Here is a 21,745-nt window from a genome sequence, read left to right as displayed (position 1 = left end):
TGAAGTCATTTCCTTTTTTTTTTTGAGACAAGGTCTTGCTCTGTTGCCAAGGCAGGAGTGCAATGCCATGATCATAGCTCATGTAACCTCAAATTCCTGTCCTCAAATGATCATCTCACCTTGGCTTCCCAAAGTACTGGGATTACAGGCATGAGCCACCACATCCAGCCAGTCATTTATTACTTTGAGAATCTTTTAATGGCTAGAGAGACCAGAAATATGAAGTGTTTTTCCCCCAGCTCTCAAGTCCTGGCTCCTTTATATTGCTTATGAATTCTGCAGGAAAACTGCACAGTTCTTTCTTTAGCTCTCTCTTGTTTTTGTATGTTATCTTATGCAATTAAAAAAAAATCTACTCCTTCAACATTTTGCCTGGGAATCTCCTTAGCTGATTCTCTAAGTTATTGGGAAAATTTCCTTCCTTCCTTTTCCTTCCTTCCTTCCTTCCTTCCTTCTTTTTCTTTCTTTCTTTTTTTTTTTTCCTTCAGAGTCTCATTCTGTTGCCCAGGCTGGGGTGCAGTGGCACCATCTTGGCTCACTGCAAACTAAGCGATTCTCCTGCCTCAGCCTCCTGAGGAGCTGGGATTACACGTGCCTGCCATCATGCTCGGCTAATTTTTATATTTTTTTTTACTAGAGATGGGGTTTCACCATGTTGGCCAGGTTGGACTCGAACTCCTGACCTCAGGTGATCTGCCTGCCTTGGCCTCCCAAAGTGCTGGGATAACAGGTGTGAACCACCATGCCCGGCCCATTGGGTAAATTTTCTATCTTCCATATTATCATAGGCAACATTTTGCTGTTGTTGCACTGCTATACAATACAGATTGCCATTTTTCCAGAGTGCTATAACAGTTTCTTACCACTTTTCTTGCTCTTAACAATTTATTCTCTATTTTCTCAATTTTGGCTTACAATTTTCCTGTCACTTGTCCAGCCTCTATCCATCACCTTGTCCCAAAGCTAATGCTACATATTTCAGGTTGCTGTAACAGCAGCACTTCAGTTCTAGTACCATTTTCTTTATCAGTTAGCTTTTGCTCCCTAATAAACTATCCACAACTTTGTGAATTATAATAATATCTATTATTTCTCACAGTTTTGTGGGTTGACTGTGTATTTCTTCCATCAGAAGAGATAGCTAGATTGTCTAGGATGGTTCCACACATGTCTGGTGATTGTTCTATGTCTGGTGAAGTGATAGCCATGTATCTATCATCATTAGTAGGCTAGTTCAGGCTCATCCATATGGTACAAAGTCATAGTGCACAAAGTCATAGTGGTACAAAGTCACATACACGAATTTGTGGGCCACCTTTCATAGTCTACCACAATTCTTTTCTTTTCACTTCAATTTTACTTATCTTCTTTATTCTAGTACTGAGGGGAATTCGCTTGATTGGTTACCTTACCAATCACTGACTTTCTTATTGTGCTACCTAATCAAGACTGTGTGAAGATTTACTAATACTATGCATTTGGCATAATAGTTGTTCATTACTTCATCAAACTATGTTTCTTTGGATCTTTTTGGTGAATTTAACTCTTCCTAACTTTTATTTGAGAATTCCATACTCAAAATCATTGAGTATAGAATTATTAGTCTTAGAATTAAGTCTTAGTGTTAGTTCTTAGCCTTCATTATTTGAGTTCTAGTTGAGTTAAAACTGTTATATTTTGAGGGGCATGGTTTACCACTCACAAGCTTTTATACTTCTTTCTTTATTATTACAGTACTGATATTTTCCATAAGATTTATCTTGCTATTAAGATGAATATTGAATACAATTATGAATTTGTTTGAAGAATTGAATATAGTAGAGTGAATGAAACTTCAATTATATATATAATGTGTATATATAATGTGTATATATAAATATATATGTATACACACACAGACACATATATACATATATATGTTCTATTTTCTCTGCACTGGGAGTAGCAGTTCCATAGGAGAAGGGAATTTGAGAGATATCAATTTTGGGAGTGGGAAATGGAATTATATTTTGAGGAAAGCATCTCCTTAAGGCTTTTGCATTCTTAAATCTGTCAAAGGAGTAATTTATTCTCTCATAAATTTGTAATGATACATAGTTGCACATAATGGTTTATAATTTCCTTTGATCAGCAAAGAGAAAGATGAAAGAAGTAAACAAGCACATGAACCCAGTAATGTCCACCCAATATTTCATGATAGCCCCTGAGATGGTAAACCTAAATGATCTTGTGTGCTGAAAATCATGGCAATATTTGAGAGGATGAGTTTCCAGTCATAAATGGAACACAAATAATGAGATGATTTCTTCTGCCCTGAATAACCTGAAATGTTAGCTACAATTTCCTTCAACTTGTGAGCCTTTTGTGTTCATACAGCCCTGTAACAGAGTACTCAGTGTCAATGCCCATTTCCTATACTAATCTTATAAAAAACTTAACATGTGTATGAACTGAAAGCTTAAACCAAAAATTTGACATTGTTTCACTGAACTCTCAAATTCATATCTTATAATTTCAAGATAACTTTTCTATGTTCTTTCCTCAAAAACGAGGAGTTTATGTTAGAATAAATAAATTTTATACAAAAGTGTCTGTTGAAACCAAGAAGTATTTTTATATCCATGTTATTGTTAAGAATGATATGTAAAAAAATCAACCTAACTACCTGAAGAAATTATTTCGTGAAGTGGTTACTAGGACTGATGTATGATAAATTCACTATCATCTGAAGGGTAAACTATTTACTCATTTTCCATGAGCAGTTTATAGCCAGTAAGAGGTTTTTTGACTTCATATCAGATACATGAATACTACCAACATTACTTGAATGCTTGATGCCTCTGATTTGGAATATTTAAATTTCCTCCTTACTGATGTTTCTTTTTATTTTCTTCCCTTCCCTTCCCTTCCCTTCCCTTCCCTTCCCTTCCCTCCTTCCTTCCCTCCTCCCTTCCTTCTTTATTTACCTTTTTTTTTTTTTGGCAGAGATAGGGTTTTGTTCTGTCACCTAGGCTGAAATGTAGTAGTGTGATCATAGCTCACTGTAACCTTGAACTCCTGGGCTTAAGCATTTCTTCCACCTCAGCTTCTCAAAGTAGCTAGGACTATAGGCATGCACCACCATGCTCAGCTAATTTTTTTTTTTTTTTTTTTGTAGTGACACAGGTCTTGCTATGTTGCCCAGGCTGGTCTTGAACTCCTGGCTTCAAGTGATCCTTCCTCCTCAGCCTCCCAAAGTTCTGGGATTACAGGCACGAGCCACAGTGTCTGGACTTGACCTTTCTTACTTTATTTTTTGACCACCACCAAATCATTTCATGTATTGCTATCAGAATAATTTTTCTTAAGCTGTCATTATTGATTATGGAATAAAGCCTAAATTTCCTATTTGGTGTTCAGACTCTCTATTAACAGGTATACATCCACCTATTTTCTATTTTCACCTTTATTTTAATGTAATAATTTCAGAAATAAGGTAAACTCTCTGAAGTTTTTTGCTATAAATAAGTTTTTTGCTATAAAGTTTTTTGCTTTGTCTAGAGCTGACTAATGCTTGTTTACTGAAGGTGCTGAGCACTTTACCTAACATAAGGAAAAAACAGACTCATTTTAAGTAGACAAAGTCATGTCATCAAGTTTTTTGTTTTGTTTTTGAGATGGAATTTTGCTCTGTCACCCAGGCTGGAGTGTAGTGGCATAATCTAGGCTCATTGCAACCTCCACCTCCTGGGTTCAAGTGATTCTGCAGCCTCACCTCCTGAGTAGCTGAGACTACAGGTGCCTGCCACCACGCCTGGCTAGTTTTTGTATTTTTAGTAGAGACAGGGTTTCACCATGTTGGCCAGGCTGATCTCAAACTCCTGACCACCCACTTTAGCCTCCCAAAGTGCTGGGATTGCAGGCGTGAGCCACTGCGCCCAGCTTCATCAGGTATGTTTTTTTGTTTTTTGGTTTTGAGACGGAGTTTTGCTGTTGTTGCCTAGGCTGGAGTGCAGTGGTGCCATCTCAGCTCACCACAACCTCCACCTCTCAGGTTCAAGAGATTCTCCTGCCTCGGCCTCCCAAGTAGCTAGTATTACAGGCATGCGCCATCACACTGGGTAATTTTGTATTTCTAGTAGAGATGGGATTTCTCCATGTTGGTCAGGCTGGTCTCGAACTCCCAACCTCAGGTGATCCTCCCATCTCGACTTCCCAAAGTGCTGAGATTACAGGCGTGAGCCACCGTGCCCAGCTTATCAAGTTTTTAATGGGTCTGAGGATTCTGTATCGTGTCAATCTGGAAGGCTCAGGGCCTTCTCTGCAGTTTAGATTCAACAAATACATATTAGGAGTTCATTATGTCAGATATGCTGCACATAACATTATATTATGATCCTCAAACAGTCTTGTCAGGTTTTATCACAGTTCATATAACAGTATCACAATTTTCAGATAAGGAATTTGAGCTCAGAGAAGGTAAAAATAATATACACAAAGTTTCACGACTGCTCAGAGTGGAACCAGAATTTGAATAGCATTTTCCTGAATCCACAATCTATGTTCTTTTTCCTTTATCACAGCTGTGGCATTTCAACATTTTGCTGTTTTGGTTCATTCCAGAACCTTCCTGTAGTTTTTTTAGGTGACCTTTGCACCAGGATGACCTTGGGAGGTAAACAGCCTAATGAATGAATTTTTTAGAATTGCAGTGTTCCAGAGACTTCCTCTCATATATGTAAGGCTCTGGATTGTTCTTTCTCATTGGGTCAGGGCTACATGGTGCATGATGACAAACAGGTGCTTTCTTCTTGACATTTTGTCTTGTCTGGGTATTTAAAGAGTGACAGTGATGATGATGATTAACCTGCAGTAATGCTGCACATATACTACTTTACGAGGTCAAAGTTCACAATCTTCAGTGTATTCACTGATGTTGCTAATGATGCTGTAAGTAGAAATGAATAACAGGCCATGCATTCAAAAGACATTACTTATATTATCCTTTAAGTTAAGGATTTCTAAGACATTAAGACATTCTACTGTGTTTTGTCTATAAGAATAATTTAAATAGACCTTGAAGGCTTTAGTTAATTGTAAAGGTTCCTTTTCCCAGCTACCTCCCAAATAGTTACATCTTTTTTGTTTTCTTTTCTTTTCTTTTTCTTTTTTTTTTGGAGATGGAGTCTCGCACTGTAGCCCATACTGGAGTGCAGTGGCACCATCTTGGCTCATTGCAACCTCTGCCTCCTGGATTCAAGCAATTCTCCTGCCTCAGCCTTCCCAGTAGCTCGGACTACAGGTGTACGCTGCCACACCCGGCTAATTTTTTGTCTGTTTAGTAGAGACGGGGTTTCACTGTGTTGTCCAGGCTGGTCTCGAACTCCTGAGCTCTGGCAATCCGCCTGCCTCGGCCTCCCAAAGTGCTAGGATTACAGGCCTGAGCTACCGCGCCTGGCCCCAGATAGTTATATCTTAGAAGATAAAAATTTTGTGGAAGCTCTTTAAAAGTAAACAGAGAATGCTCGGTCATAGAAATATCAATTACTAATAAGAAACACTTAAGCACTTTAGGTGCATTGGAGAAATATTTAACTTGTTGAAGCCAAATTTCAAGTATATTGGACTTCTAGACTGTGGTTGGGTTTTAATTCTGTATTCCCAAGCCAAAAAAAATTTTTTGTAAATATGAAACTCTTTTTAATCTATATACTCCCTGAATTGTTTTTCTATATATTTTGGTTATATGTCTCAAAAGCTGAAAAGGGCCTGAAATTGTATCCTATTTACAAGCTAAGTTAGCCTGTCAGTTTTGTAGGTGCTGGCAGAAGATATAATACTCCTGGGTCAGAGACCAAGGACAGTTTATTACTTATAGCATTAACAGTAGACGGAATATCAGCATTTATGCCAGCCCCTTAAGCCTCAAATACAACCTGGCAATGTGAAGAGGAGCGGTGATATTTGCACATGCAATGGGGAGTATTATAAATGAAGAACCCTGAGTTCAGAGAACCCAGATCATTTATAATGGGCCATAAGCATGTTTGTCTTTTGCTCTAGGAGATACTGTCTCTATATTCCAGAGCTGAAGGCAAACCTGCCCTTTGCTTCAGACCAAGACACTATCTGTATCACTCAAGGATGATTGCTTGAAACAATAGTCTAGAACAGAGGCAGTCAATGTTTCTGCTTGTAAGACATGCAGAAATGTGAGAGACCCATGGAGAATTATCTCCCAACATGCAATTTCTGGAGTCCCAAGAAACTTTGGGGAATGCTAACAACTTGACACATTTAATAGAAATAGAAGACAAGTTATATCCTGTGGTTTCAGGGGTCCTGACCCTCAATTTAACTGCATATCTTGTTTTACCATTATAACACTACTTCTTCGACTCAAGCTTTAGGTCTGCAAATGAGTCCCTTATCAAATTGCAGCTACCGCTGGAAATATCTCAATTTTATACCTTCATACTTTAGTATACAAAGGTTCGATATCATAGGAGAAGAATATTCCTGGGCTTGGAATTAGATATAGGCTGGAAGCCTAGTTCTGCCACCAACTACACTGATGTTCACTCTTTTGGATTATCAAATAATAAAAAACTAAGCCCCAGCTACTTGGGAGGCTGAGGCAGGAAGATTGCTTGAGCCTAGGAGTTTGAGGCTGTCATGAGCTGATTGCACCCCCTGCACTCCAGCCTGGGTGACAGAACAAGATCCCATCTCTAAAAACAAACAAACAAATAATAAAATAAAATAAAACAAATTAACAAAAGCTAGAAAACATGGAGAAATGCTATTAAATTTCTGAGAAAAAATACTTACCAAAATAAAATTCTATACCTAGCTGAATATGAGGGTAAATGTGTTTTCAGATATGTGAAGTCTCAACAGAGTTACTGCCCTTGTACCATTTTTTCAAGAACGTATGGGAAGATATATTCCATTAAGATGAAGAAGTAAAATCAGAAAGAGGAAGTAATGGAATGGAAAAGACAAGGGATCTAATACAGGAGAGAGGCAAAGGATCTGGATTTTGCCAGGATGCTGGCAGAGGAAAGCCCCATAATGGCAGATATCCAGCATCCTAGAAAACAGTACAGAATTTAATAGAAGGAGAGGAAAGTCCATATGGATGTCTCCAAGAAATAGATTAAGCTGATAGATTACATGAAGTGTTTGACTATATTGAGAAGAGTTTTCAGTCCAATGGAGCATTTGAGAATGAGTTTATGATAGCTATGTAGAAAATCAAGCAACCAAAAAGAATAGACGCAAATATAAACTCTTGGGAAATAAAGTTGTATAAGAAATGTAATTACAATATACTCCAAAACTGAGATGTAAATAATGTTAATAGATTCATAGTTATATAAACTGTAATTATGGATTTAGCCCAAGTGTATGCCACAATTATGTTGGAAAGATGGAGAAGGGGAAATATGTACGTGTTTTGGGTGTGTGTGTCGGGGGTTATATTAAAAGAGGTAAACCATATTCCATAGAATGAAGTAAATTAAATAATGTTTAAAATTCAAAAATAAGAAATAACAGTATAAGCACATTATTTTAAAAATGGATGTAAACATCAAAAGAAATAGCTAAAAAAAAAAAAAATTAAAAGTGGTTACCATAAGGAATCAGGAATAGGAGTTGAAGGGGAGTTTGGCTTGGGGACTGCTTTTTTCTCATGTTTTATTTTTAAAATTATGTACATGTATTACTTTGATAAAAATAAAAATTAACTTTAAAATGTAATGCATTAATTGGCTCATTGCCAGTTAAATGTTTAGTAGAGATTAGTTGAAATTATAAATGGGATGATGCCTAGTGGAATGAAGGAGGCATATAACAAAGAACAGAAGGTAATGCTATTAGGAGAGGTGCAATTTATATTTCCAGCTCATTTACAATTTTTTTCTAGGTCCAACCTTAGCTACATCTTTGATCTCACATCATAAACTGTGTTAGAGTATTAACCACATTTAGAAGCTGTACTAAGTTGTTTGGGACACTGGGGTCTATATTGCAAGTCACTACTCCAGCACACTAAATGCTATCACCTCAGCCTCAGTGAGTTAACTCTTCTTCACTGAGTGCCTAATACAGTATCCAGGGGGCATCTTGAATTGCCGGAGGAATATTGCATTGTTTACATGTAGGGGGTGGGAGATAGAGGAGAGAAAGCTATTGCCTTCTTTCCTCCTTAAGTTTCTGTATGCCTGTAGAATTTAAATTACAAGTCTCCTGGGTAAAGATGATGCCCAATTCAACATTCTGAATTGCATCTAGCAATTGTTATTGCTCAATAAATATTGTAGTTGTAATGCTTGGAGGGCTGGGATGCTGTGGCTTAGACAAAACTGTTGCCAGTGTGTGGAAATTAGCTCACGCTGCCATTATATTTCTAGCTGACTCGCAAGTGTTGAGCCTGTGTTGGGCTGCTCATCATGTGATACTTTCACAGCTTCACCTCTCAGCACAGTTCAGCTAACATGGGTCTCAGAGCCCTGTTACAGCTGCAGCTTCTTCTTTATGGTTTATATACAGTTTTTGTAATCTGCAGTAATGAGCCAAGGATCTGAATGGTAGGAAACAAAGGAGTAGTATAAGAAAACTCTATTAGAGTTCTCAAATGTCCACATCCTCTTTTCCATTTATTCATTAAAGAATATGGGCTGGGTGCGGTGACTCACGCCTGTAATCCCAGCACTTTGGGAGGCCGAGGCGGGCGGATCATGAGGTCAGGAGATTGAGACCATCCTGGCTAACATGGTGAAACCCCGTCTCTACTACAAAATAATAAAAAAAAAAAATTAGTCAGGTGTAATGGCGGGCGCCTGTAGTCCCAGCTACTCTGGAGGCTGAGGCAGGAGAATGGCGTGAACCCGGGAGGCAGAGCTTGTAGTGAGCTGAGTTCGCGCCACTGCACTCCAGCCTGGGCGACAGAGCGAGACTCCGTCTCAAAAAAAAAAAAAAAAAGGAATATGAACAGCTATTATGCATGAAACGCAGTGTTAGACACTGTGGGAATACAGAGCTACAAAGACATACTCCCACATCTCAAAGAACTTACAGTTTAGACAGAGAGATAGAGTTCTAAATATTACCAGTATCAGGTAGAATGCTCTAAAAAGAACATGATCTCTGGAGTCAGAGGATCTGGATTCAAATTCCCTACTCTCTAGGGGCATGGCTTTAAATAAGTTACTTAATTTTATAGAAGCCCCTATGATGTGGAATAATAATGATGATGATTCAATGAGTTAATGCTTAACTCAGCAAAGTATCTGGCACATAGTAAAGCCTTAAAAATAATAACATATATTTATTTTGTCATATGTGTGATACTATTATTAATACCACACAGAACAAATACAATGTCATGGGAGCAAGGTGGAAAGAGTTCCTTCTGACGGTATTGGAATAAGATTAACTAAGGAAGTGGCAATTGAACTGAGCACAAGAACAGGATTTTTATCTTGTTGAAGAAGGAAGGGGATAGTAGTTCAGCATTTTAGAGTTGGAATAGTATGAACAACAACAAAAAGGCATGAAGGGTTTTTACTTATTTAGGGATCACGTATGCTGAGGGTTTGTAGAAAGAAATAAGGCTGGAAAGTAAGGCGAATCCAAATTAGGATACACCTTAAATGTTATAGGAAAGGAATTCAAGGTTTATACTGTTGGTAGAGAGAAGAGTTAGGAAGTTATTAGTTGTTACCTAGTTCAGAGGAGATGAGGAGGGTACTGTGGACCCCTCCCTGGATACTGGAAAGATAGGAAACACAGTAGCTACCATCAAGTGACTGAGGTGGGTTGTCTTGACATCAATTAATGTGGAACCCAAGAGGAAAGTCTGATTTACAAGGAAAATAATGATTTTTATTTTGGAATTTGGTGACTGTTGTAGCCCTCAAGTTTATTAAAAATTTTTCTCTCAAGGAAACGTTTTAAAAAATCAATGGTTATATGAGAACTAAAGTTTTGTGTCACTTCAGAGGCAATATCATATGAATAATTTGACTTACAAGTAGCCTCCTATGTGCCATACCAGGAAGTCATATAATATATAATGAATGTTATTTGCTTTCAGCATAAGGAAACACTGGAAATATTAGCATGCTAAATACTTTCTATAAACCATCAACGTCCTGTCACACCTTAGCAGGAATTGTAGTATCTAAGGTAATGATTACTAATAATTTAGCAGGAAGAACATCTCTTCACATTGTGTTGATTTATCTTTGCACCTGCTTAAATTACCTCCAGTTGAAGGATTTTTACCAACTTATCTATAAGGCATGCATAAAAAGCCATAATTGAGTATTCACATAATGCTAAATTTGGTTGGGAAGTCAGCAAATTGAATTGAAAACAAGATCTCCCTTTTGGGTAGCAGCACTTTTATTCTCCTCACCCACAGATTCTCCCTGAGATGTATCCCTGAATTCAGTAGATATTGTACATGCCTCAAGCTAGAAGCAAGGGAAATAAAAATTTACCTACAAGTCTTTTTGACATTTATTATTACAAACCCAGTTGGGATGATTTCTGTTAACACCACCAGTTATGACCTTGAACTCAGAAGGTTATAGGAAGATTAGCTGGCCAGGAGATTGGATGAAGTAGTTTAGTGGAGCTGAGTGAAATGCATCTGCCTATTGTGAGGCATCTGCCTATAGCTTGAGTCAGTCCTCCAAGATTAAATGGGTATAAATAACAATAGAATATTTTCCCACTAGCTATCAAAGCATCTTACTCTCCACACTCCTGATACTTCTAAGGTCAGTGAGAAAACATGAGAGGCCCATATCTAGTAATGTGAAATATCTTTTATTAGAGGATTTCCCTGCCTGGGTCTTTCAAAACTAGAGTTACTGCACAGTTGATCATTCATTCATTCATTTAATATTTTTGTCTTCTTGTGTATCAGGCACTGTTCTTCTAGAGAAATAGAGTGTGCTTGCCTCTTGCCCTTTCCCTCTTCTCACTGGCTGGAATATAAACAGATGATGAGCCATCTGAGACCACTCAGAAGAAGGGATGGCAGAATAAAAAGATAGGAACTTGAGGTTCGACATAGTAGAACCACTGTATCAGCTCTGCATGGCTTATATATTTGGAGATATGTATGAGAGAGAAATACACTGTAACCTTTTAATTTGCCAATATGTTAGATCTTATTATGCAGCCAAACCTATTTGCTGACCAATATAGGTTAACATGATACATGGGCTAGCAAAAACATTGAAAGAAATTTTGAGAAAAGGAAAAAATGATCATCTGTAATCCCGCTCTTCTAACATAACCATCTTAAAATGTGTATATTATCTTCTGAGCCTCATCCATATACACATGTTTTTACATAATTTTAATGAGTTTACATACCATTTGTCATTCTGCTTTTATAGATTTAACTTTATATACTACCTGTTCTTCCATGTTTTAACATAGTTGTCAGTTATTTTTAGCAGCTTTATACCATTATAATGTGTCGCTGCACTATGATTTATAAATCTATTCAAAGGATAGATTTTTTAAAATTAGGTTTATTACATGATCTGCGTATTGATTTTTTGATAAATCTGGTTGGGTCTGCAAGTGTCTCTTAAATGCTTAGCTCGAGCCTGGAATATATACTTGGTAGGAGATGTGTATAATGAACAATTAACAAATGCTAGCTGGAATTATCATTTATGTTATTAGGATTGGATTACTCTGTCTATTTCTAGAGATGGGAAAGTTGAGAACAAGATCTTGTTTGAAACGACAGATGAGTCAAGTTGATAGACAATTATTCTAACAACCTTTACTGAGCTGTAATGAACCAGTATTGACATGCCACTTGTTAGTTGTAGGGTTTGCGAGTTGTGCTTATTCTTCAGGTGTTCTGGGCTGGAGTACCAACTCAGCCTTCTTCTATTTCTCACATTTAGCCATGTCTCCCTCCCTTTATTTACTTTGATTATTTTTACTCTATATTGGATATTTGATGCTTTCTCTGTGGGGCTTACCGGTCATTTGTGAGCTTGCTTAATGTTTTGGATGTCCTAATAGAATGGGATCACTAAGAAGAGCAGTCCGCAAAGGAAGTTTCATGTTTTAAATTTTAAACTTCTCATTTAGTATTGTTTTAGCTAAAAGTCTAATATGGCATTGACTGGAGATGATAGGGTTTCTTATGTTGGTGGGTTCTCAATGTCAGAATAATCAGTTAATTTGGGAGTACTTCTGGTAAAATGTATATTTTAGAATTTTAAGATTGAGTCTACTTTTTATTGAAGTGATGTCATGGGAGCAAGGTGGAAAGAGTTCCTCCTGATGATATTGGAATAAGATTAACTAAGGAAGTGGCAATTGAACTGAGCACAAGAACAGGATTTTTATCTTGTTGAAGAAGGAAGGGGATAGTATTTTAGCGTTTTAGACTTGGAATACTATGAACAACAACAAAAAGGCATGAAGGGTTTTTACTCATTTAGGAATCAGGTATCAATTTTAATTTAGGATCAATTTTAATTAAAATTGCGTATAGGTAATATTATCATATTATTTCAAAGACCAGAAAGGTGTTAAAAGGTACACAGTGACATGTCTCCCCACAACATTCTCATCTACCTAGTCCCCCCACTTCTTCTAACCATTGTTAATAACTTCTTCTTTATAGAGTTTCCCGATACATATATAATAAAATATAAATGTAGATTATTACATTGCCTCTTTTTTCACATTCTTCTGTACTTCAAGAAGCATCTTTTGAAGAAATGGATTTTTTGTATATTTTCAACACACATAAAATTTAATAGATGATAGTAGTTTCTGGTAATATTACAGGTGTGATTAAATTTCAAGAACATAATGAGAGTCTAGACCTTGGAATTATTTTCTTCTTTGAACATTCATTGAACTAATACCATAAGAAAATTCCACATAATATAGTTTGCGCTGCTAACAATGAAATGAAAGAACAGAGCCAAATGGTCAGAGTACAGCCTGAAAATGTGTCGGATTTCAAAGTCGAAGTTTTCACAGCTGTGCAGCACTTACACCCCACATATGTATACTAAGACAAGAATATTGTGGCTGGATACCCTATAAAAGATGTCACATTTCACATTTTCACTTTGTCATTTCTGAAGTCTAGTATCAACAGATAAGATCTAAAACCATTTATTTCAAGTGCATAAAAGACGGATGATATAATATGATATGGTTTTGGCTGTAACAGAAACACCAACTCAAAGTGGCTTGAACAAGAAAGAAATTTTTTGGCTCTCGTAACCTAAAATCCAGTGGCAGACAAGTCTTCTGGATTGATTGATATAACAGTTTATTTCACCCATGTTTTTTCTGTCTTTGCTCTCTGCTATCAATGATGTCTACTTTATTTTCAGATTGATTTTTTCTCATTTTTATAGGAATTTGATTATTCACTTTTCCAAGATATAGTGGCATGGAGTGGTGAAAGACCATTAAGGAATGCTGAATATAAAGGAATCCTGGGGACCTGACCCTCAGTTAAGACATAAGAATGACCACCAGGAGTGTGCTCAGTGAGTTTTAGAATGAATGGACAGAGAACAACATGAACAGGTGCTCTTGTTTAGAGACTAAAGTATATCTTATTCAAGGCCAGTCATTCTCAACTGAAGCTGTACATTGAAATCACTGGGAAGATTAAAATGAAAATACTGATGCCCAAGTCCAATTCCCAGAGATTCTGATTCATTTGTTCAGATATTGGAATTTTTAAAGTGCTTTCTATGGGATTCCAATGGGTAGACAGGATTGAGAACCATCTTCTAGGAATGATAACAGTTCAGAACTTTTAGGAAGAATAAAACAGAAGTCAAATGTAGAATTAGCTTTTAATTCCTAATGAAGTAATATTGGCAGTTTATAAAATTGGTTATCAAACATCCCATGTTTATTAAACACTTACATTAACATAAAGCTTAAAAATAGTCCATTATTCTAATAAAAATAAAGGCAGAATCAGAACATCCATTTTTGTGGTTAAGACAAAAATAAGAAGCTAGAAATGTCTATACTTTACTCTCCTTTTGTTAGTAATTAACAGCATATTTGCTAATCCTCACATATTCTGATTCCCCCAACTCTTGAATCCACTCCTTCTCTTCTAATTCTATTGCTCTTACCTCAGATCAGCACCTCATAATCTTCCACATGTATCCCTATGCAATCTCCTAATTGGATTTGGTATCTCTTCCCTTCAGTCTTTCTTTCACAAAGCTTCCGGATGAATTTTCTCTCAGGAAAACTATTACATCGATCATATCATTCCTCTGCTCAAAAGTCTCAAATTCTGCAGCTTGGCCTTTCAATGCTTCTATAGTCTGGGCCAAATCTACCTTTTGTCTATCTCACATTTCACTTCTTCATTCACTCCATGCTTTGGTTAAATGGAATTAGTATATCATATATGCAGTCTGCCTATTTACTTATTAACACTCTGCTTAAACTTACCTTTTCCATAAAATATTTTCTTTCTCTTTTTTTTTTTTGAGACAGGGTCTCGCTCTTTCATCCAGGCCAGACTGCAGTGGCGCTATCTCGGCTCACTGCAAGCTCCGCCTCCCAGGTTCATGCCATTTTCCTGCCTCAGCCTCCTGAGTAGCTGGGACTACAGGCGCCCACCACCACGCCCAGCTAATTTTTTGTATTTTTAGTAGCGATGAGGTTTCACTGTGTTAGCCAGGATGGTCTCAATCTCCTGACCTCGTGATCCGCCCACCTCAGCCTCCCAAAGTGCTGGGATTACAGGCGTGAGCCACTGCACCCCGCCTCCATAAAATATTTTCTATAATTCAGCTGAAAAAAATATTTTCTTTCTCAAAACCCTATAGGATGTTAACTGAATTTCTCTTGTGGCACATATCTTGTTCTACCCTCTAATATAGTGATGTGTATACATGACTTACCTCATAGTCTGGCAGCTTTGCATCCTTCTCTATGCTTATATTTGTTGAACGAAGTAGTGAACTTTCTAGTTTCCTGTCTTTATAAACTTTAGACTAGTTTTACACGTTCCTGTGGTTCCAGAACAGTTGGGGGAGTTTAATACGAGGGACCATTTATTAAAATGTCTCACATTTTAGTTGGGCACAGTGGCCCATGCCTGTAATCCCAGCACTTTGGGAGGCTGAGGCGGATGGATCACCTGAGGTCAGAAGTTCAAGACTAGCCTGGCCGACATGGTGAAACCCCTTCACTACTAAAAATACAAAAAATTAGCCAGGCATGGTGGCAGGTGCCCGTAATTCCAGCTACTTGGAGGCTGAGGCAGGAGAATCGCTTGAACCCAGGAGGCAGAGGTTGCAGTGAGCCGAGATTGCGCTATTGCACTTCAGCCCAGGCAACGAGTGAAACTCTATCTCAAAAATAAAACAAAAGTCTCACTTACATTTCACCTGGCAGCTTGTTAATGTTTACCATTATCTGACTAGTTCTTTAGCTACTGTCATGTGTCAGACATACAAACTCAATCTATAATCCCCACAACAGTCATCTCTTCCTCAGTTTTCAGATGAGTAAACTGGAATTCAGAGACAGTAAATAACTTGCCCAAGTTCCTTCATAAATTGACAGAGCTGGAATTCCAGACCTGCTCTGTGTCACTCCAGAGCTATACAAGACAGGGTTAAAAACTGAGAATAGAGATGAAGTCTAAATATTAGGCTAGTGATGTTTTAATTTTTTCCCAGTTCATCCACACAAGGTCAAGTTTCCATCTGCTGATTCACACATCAGTCTATTCTGACTCTATTCCCAGATCTACCAGCAAAACCACTTCCTATCCAAATTTACAGTCAAACAAAGAAAAGCCAAATCTGCATGAGATACCTCGACTCCAGCCCCATCCAATCCTGCAGAAACCATTAGGATTTAATAGTAGTGACTGAGAGGCATCAAAGTGAGAGAATACAGAGCTTTGGACAAGAGTTGAAATTTTATGGGGTAAACAAAATTGGTATGAAAGCTTAGCCTCTATATTCAGTCTCTTTCTTGCTTTTTACATATTCATAGGATATAGAGACTTTGCCTACATGATCTCAACTTTCAGTTTCAAAGTGAATTTTTATGACTGTTATATGGATATTCCCTAAATAACCATGTTTGTTTTCAGCCTTGTGGATGTTTACCTAACATTTTCACTTCTCATCCGGAGACAACCTTGTGGAAACTAGGAACTTCAGTTGAATAAATACAATTTTGATCCTGTAGGTTTAGACCTTGAGAATTAACTTTAATGGGAATTTGATAAGTTGGGTCTATAGCTGTTACTAGAATAGAGTTATTATTTAGTTCAACAGAAAAGAGGACATCCATTTTTCTTACTCGAAGGTGTCCCTCTACTATAAATCCCTATGCCAAGTCAGTCTCATGGAGGCCAAGTGCGAACATAAGAGGTAATAGTAGCAGGGATGGAGATTCTTTTAAAACACTTGAGTGAGAACTGTGGGCATGATTAGATACCATAAGGGACATTAGGAGAGACATTTTGGCCATCAGACTTTTATGGCATAGCAGAGCTATAACTTTAATTCCTCATATAAGTTTCATCTAGTTTTTGGATACTCTATAGAGTCATCTAGTTTTTGGATACTCTATAGAGTAACTGTCACTGTTGAGGGCAGGATTGAACTTTCCAGAGTCAGAACTGTCTATACCAAAGGTGCTTTTTGGTTCTCAAGTAATAATGCACAACTAGACCCAATGGCTACCCAGGTACCATGGAGATTCTGTGATGAAATATGAAACTCAAGATAAAGCATTGCCCAGAATCTCTAAAATACAGGAACTGCATTGTTTCCAGTGTGCTATGCCTTTTATTTGTCTTCCTAACTGTTGCCTAATGAGTCCCAATTGACACATATATAGAAAGGATACCAAATTGGGCATAAATGTGACTTTTATTCTAAGTCAGAGAACAAATTAGACGACCTGAATAGTAGCTGATATTTGATGCCCACCAGGTTCTCAATATTCAAATCTTCTCTTTTTTTTCTTTTTTACTAATTAGCCCAGAAGTATAGGCCATTAACTAGATAATGTTACACAAGATGGAAAGTTTAATTTTAATTCCTAGCACACCATGAAATTACTGTTGAACACCTTAAAGTCTCTTTATTTTTGTTTTTAAGTTTATAAAACTGGGAGATTAATATCTTGATCTCATAGGAAGGCTGTGAAACTAAATTAGATTAATAACCAATAAATATGGAAGTGCTCTAAGCAAATGAATAACAACTTATTAAGTGCATTTGTTTATAACTATGTTTAAGAACACTTAAAGGTAAATTAGTACAAACCTTTTATGTTATATAGCATTTTAAATTAAATAATTAAAAATAAAGAGTACTGCACCTTTTAAAAGTAGGAATGCTCTAACAGCAAGTGAATTATTAATGTTTGTTTTTATTCCTCACAGCAACTGAAGACTGATCAGTTATATAGTTCATGTTTTTTATTTTAGAATAGTAATGTATTAATGGCTCAGTGTACAGTGATAACAGTTTCAACATAAATATGTGTATTTTGTATTCTGAGCATAAGACATAATAGCTCTAATTAAAATGCTTCTAGCCATCCCAGAAGCACTTCCAAGAAACCCTCAAAAGCCTGTGTCTTTTCATCTCAGATTTTTTTTTAGTAAGTTGTATTCAACTCCTGATGCCAGAGAGATGAACAAGAAGATCCAGAGCAAAAGCTCCTTCAAAATCTTCATTAATGAGGTGTAAGAAACCTTCCTAAAGCTCCTACTATAACAGGAAGTGCTGGAAAAAACTTGAGGGAAGAGGAAAAAAAAAATTAAAAGCAGCCTAAGAAAGGACCAGACTTTGAAATATTGCAATAATAAAATATTCTAAATCTCTGCTTTGATATTGTCCTCTGAAAATACTTTACACTTGAAGATTCTGCTTTAACTTTGAGTTTACTGAAAGACTAAATCACCCTTCATTAGTGAGCACTGGTTTAATTTGTCATACAAAAACTTTGTAACTTATTTCTATTTTAAAATAAGGTATTTTCACAAACAAATGCTATTTCAGCCAATTATTTTGCACAATAAATTCAAATATAAAGTTAGATTCTATTAAGAATATGTAAAGGATCAATTCAATCGCATCTAAATTTATATTTATATATTTTCTTTGATAATTCAGTTGATCCTATAGTGCCCTGCTCTTAGCTGACAGAGAGTGGATCCCAAACCTAAGGCCTTCTAAGATAATGCAAAAATGACGGGGTGCGGAACACACTACCCCAAAATACGGCACCTTGGCATTTGAGAAAACAGCTGAAGCGGGAAGGCCTCTTTGACTGTCTCTCACCTTTCTTCCTTGAAGCAGGCCATAAAAGAAATTATCTGAACTTCCTCTAAAGCAGACCATAAGACCCTCATTCCAAAGGGGTCTTCCATCTATCTAGAGGAAAAGAATAAAGCTACAGAGACACAGAGAAGAAAAGAATCTGAATACACAGGCTTTGCTAAGTTGCCCCCACTTTATTACCATACACTTTTGTCCCTCAATCATACTTCTGCCCCACAGTCCATAAAATTACACAGATTTCCCTTTTTTTTTTTTTTTTTTGAGGCAGAGCCTCACTCTGTTGCCTAGGCTAGTGTGCAGTGGTACGATCTCAGCCTACTGCAACCTCTGCCTCCTGGGTTCAAGCGATTCTCTGCCTCAGCCTCCCGAGTAGCTGGGACTACAGATGCATGTCACCACATCTTACTGAATTTCTTTTTTTGTATTTTTTGTAGAGAGGGGGGTTTCACCACATTGGCCAGGCTGGTCTTGAACTTCTGGCCTCAAGTGATCCACCCACCTCAGCTTCCCAAACTGCTGAGATTACAGGCCTGAGCCACATCGCCCAGCCTGGGTGTTCATTTCTGAAGGCTCTTGTGTAATTGATGTAAAAGTTAAATACATTAATATGCTTTTCTCTTTTTAATCTGTCTTTTGTTGTTGGGGTCTCAGCCAGGAGCCTTGCAGTCAGTGAGGAAAAACTATTACATTTCTCTCTTATGACAATTACTTTTTGGTTTTTCTAATGTTGCAAACTCACTTCTGAGACTCTTAGCATAGATTAAAAAATACATGTAAATTAATTTTCCCATTATATGGAGCTTGAAACAGATTGCTAATCTCAATTCAGAAAATGCCACAATGAAATCTGTGAGGAAAGCTTTTATCAAACTAAACAGAGAAACAAAGGAATAGACTTTGGAACGTACAAGCTATTAACAAGGTGCAAGTAGCATGTGGCAAACAGAAGGCAGAGCTATTCCCTAAAAGTTTTCTTTTTATCTTAAATAACTTTTGTAGGATTTTAGAGCTTAGTGTTGGCATAGCTCTGTTTATGTTCTGCTGTTATCCAGCAAGAAGAAACATATTCAACATCTATGGCAGACTTCTTGTCATTCCCTAAGATCTTCTTCCAGACAAATAGAATTTTTAGCTGGGCACGGGGCCATCCAAATAAACACTTCCCAGAACCCTTTGAGCCAGTGTTGCCATGTAGCTAGGTTCTGGCCAGAGATATAAGTGGAGGTGAGAGCCCTAGCAGCTTCAGAGCCCTCTTTTTTTTTTTTCTTTTTTTGAGATGGAATTTAGCTCTTATCGCCCAGGCTGGAGTGCAATGGCGTGATCTTGGCTCATTGCAACCTCCACCTCCCGGTTCAAGCGATTCTCCTGCCTCAGCCTCCTGAGTAGCTGGGATTACAGGCACCCACCACCACCCCGGCTAATTTTTTGTATTTTTAGTAGAGACAGGGTTCACCATGTTGGCCAGGGTGGTCTCGAATTCCTGTCCTCAAGTGATCTGCCCACCTTGGCCTCCTAAAGTGCTGGGGTTACAGGTGTGAGCCACTGCATCCAGCCTAAATACACCAAATTTAAGGCTCATAGAGTCCACTTTGGTAATGAACCACCACTTATTTAAAATCTGATTAAAAATGCATGGTGTCTTTTTTGTGGACAACATAGATAAAAAGCAAAACAAACAAACATCATAGTGAAAAAACATATTTTACAATACAGTTAAAATGCAAAGTGAGGCCTGAGTTCTTATCCTAATTGTACTACTTGTTTTTACCATTCTATAATGAAATAAAATAAATATGTGCATTATAATAGATACAAATTAGTGCAAGTTGTCCTCAAGAGAGTGTGAATAGGTGATGTCACTTCGTTAAAATGGTGAGGTAGAAGCAAAGTGACTTCGCTTCCTCCTACTGAAAGCTAAAATATATAACACTGAGGCTGAGCCCAGTGGCTCACGCCTGTAATCCCAGCACTTTCGGAGGCCAAGGGGGCAGATCACTTGAGGCCAGGAGTTCAAGACTAGCCTGGCCAACATGGTGAAACCCTGTACTAAAAATACAAAAAAATTAGCTGGGAGCGGTGGCACATACCTGTAATCCCAGCTACTTGGAATGCTGAGGCATGAGAATTGCTTGAACCCAGGAGGCAGAGGTTGCAGTGAGCCGAGATCATGCCACTGCACTCCAACCTGGGTGACAGAAAAATAAAATAAAATAAATTAAAAATAAACATATAGCACTGAGATTATTACCATCCGTATTCCAGAACTGAAATATAAGGATGAGACAGTTCCTGGGACCACACAGAAGTGAAGAACTCCATGTAGACACTAAGAGAATTTGACTTTTATATCCATGATACCCTTCCCTCGATTTTCCAGGCACCAAGCTTGCAGAAAATTTTTCCCAACTCATGGTTACTACACTGGAAAAAGTTAGATCAAGGTGGACAACCAACTTTCCCACCATCTTGGGTTCCCTGTACCTGCTTCAATCCATGGAAAACATTGCAAGAGCCTGGAGACAGGGGGTGAAGGGGACGGGGGTGAAATTCATGAGGACAGTCAGAGACAAAGGCAGGAGGTGGGACTAGCATCCACAGACTGGGAAACTCTACTCTGTATCTTGGCCAAAAGAGACATCAAATCAGAGTGGCTGTTCAGCAGCACAAGGAGGTATGTTTCATGGATCACCTAGGCATTAACCACTAGGCAGTTTTTCCACACTGCAAAGATATCCCCTTTGGGACCTCCTCCATCTGTGAAGGGCACTGCTTCAAAGTTTGCTAGAGCCAAGGCAAACCTGGGCTTAAGAGCCATATACTGCCAAAAAGGAGGAAGTGTTGCAGCAAAAAAAGGTATTCAACAGGTATATTACAAAGAATTCTCTAAGCAAACATATCCAATAAAAACCAAAACAAGCCAGACAGAGAAGACTAAAATAGATAACTAATCCTTCAGTGTGAAGACATGGATGTACATCCACAAGAAACAATAGCAAACAGAGAACCAGGACCTCTCCTAATGGACAAAACAAGGAGCCAGTGATCAACCCTAACAAGACAGAGATAGGTGAGCTCACTGATCAAGAATTCAAAATAGCAGTTTTAAGGAAACTCAGTGATCTCCAAAATAATACAGAAAAGCAACTAAGAAACTTATCAGAGAAATTTAACAAAGAGATTGAAATGATAAAAAAGGAAACAAATCCTAGAACTGAAAAAATGTATTTGCTGAACTGAAAAATTCATTAGCGGCTCTCTTGTATCTCTTGATCCAGCAGAATGTATCAACCAGAGGAAAGAATTAATGAGCTCAAAGACAGGCTATTGGAAAATACACAACCAGAGGAGAAAAGGAATGAAGAATGCCTATAAGATATAGAAAAATCACACCAATAGAGCAA

General features: G+C 37.6%; 1 pseudogene; it reads right to left on the bottom strand.

Moving 5' to 3' along the window:
- LOC110742833 overlaps window positions 1-14,935 on the bottom strand; it is a 29,589-nt pseudogene extending 14,654 nt beyond the window's left edge.
- Between the last annotated feature and the right edge of the window lie 6,810 nt (window positions 14,936-21,745).

This window comes from Papio anubis, chromosome 4 (genome assembly GCF_008728515.1).
Source record: "Papio anubis isolate 15944 chromosome 4, Panubis1.0, whole genome shotgun sequence".
In the NCBI taxonomy this organism is placed as follows: Eukaryota; Metazoa; Chordata; class Mammalia; order Primates; family Cercopithecidae; genus Papio; species Papio anubis.
Note: the sequence above shows the minus strand (reverse complement) of the source record. Positions and strands in the feature narration are given on the sequence as shown.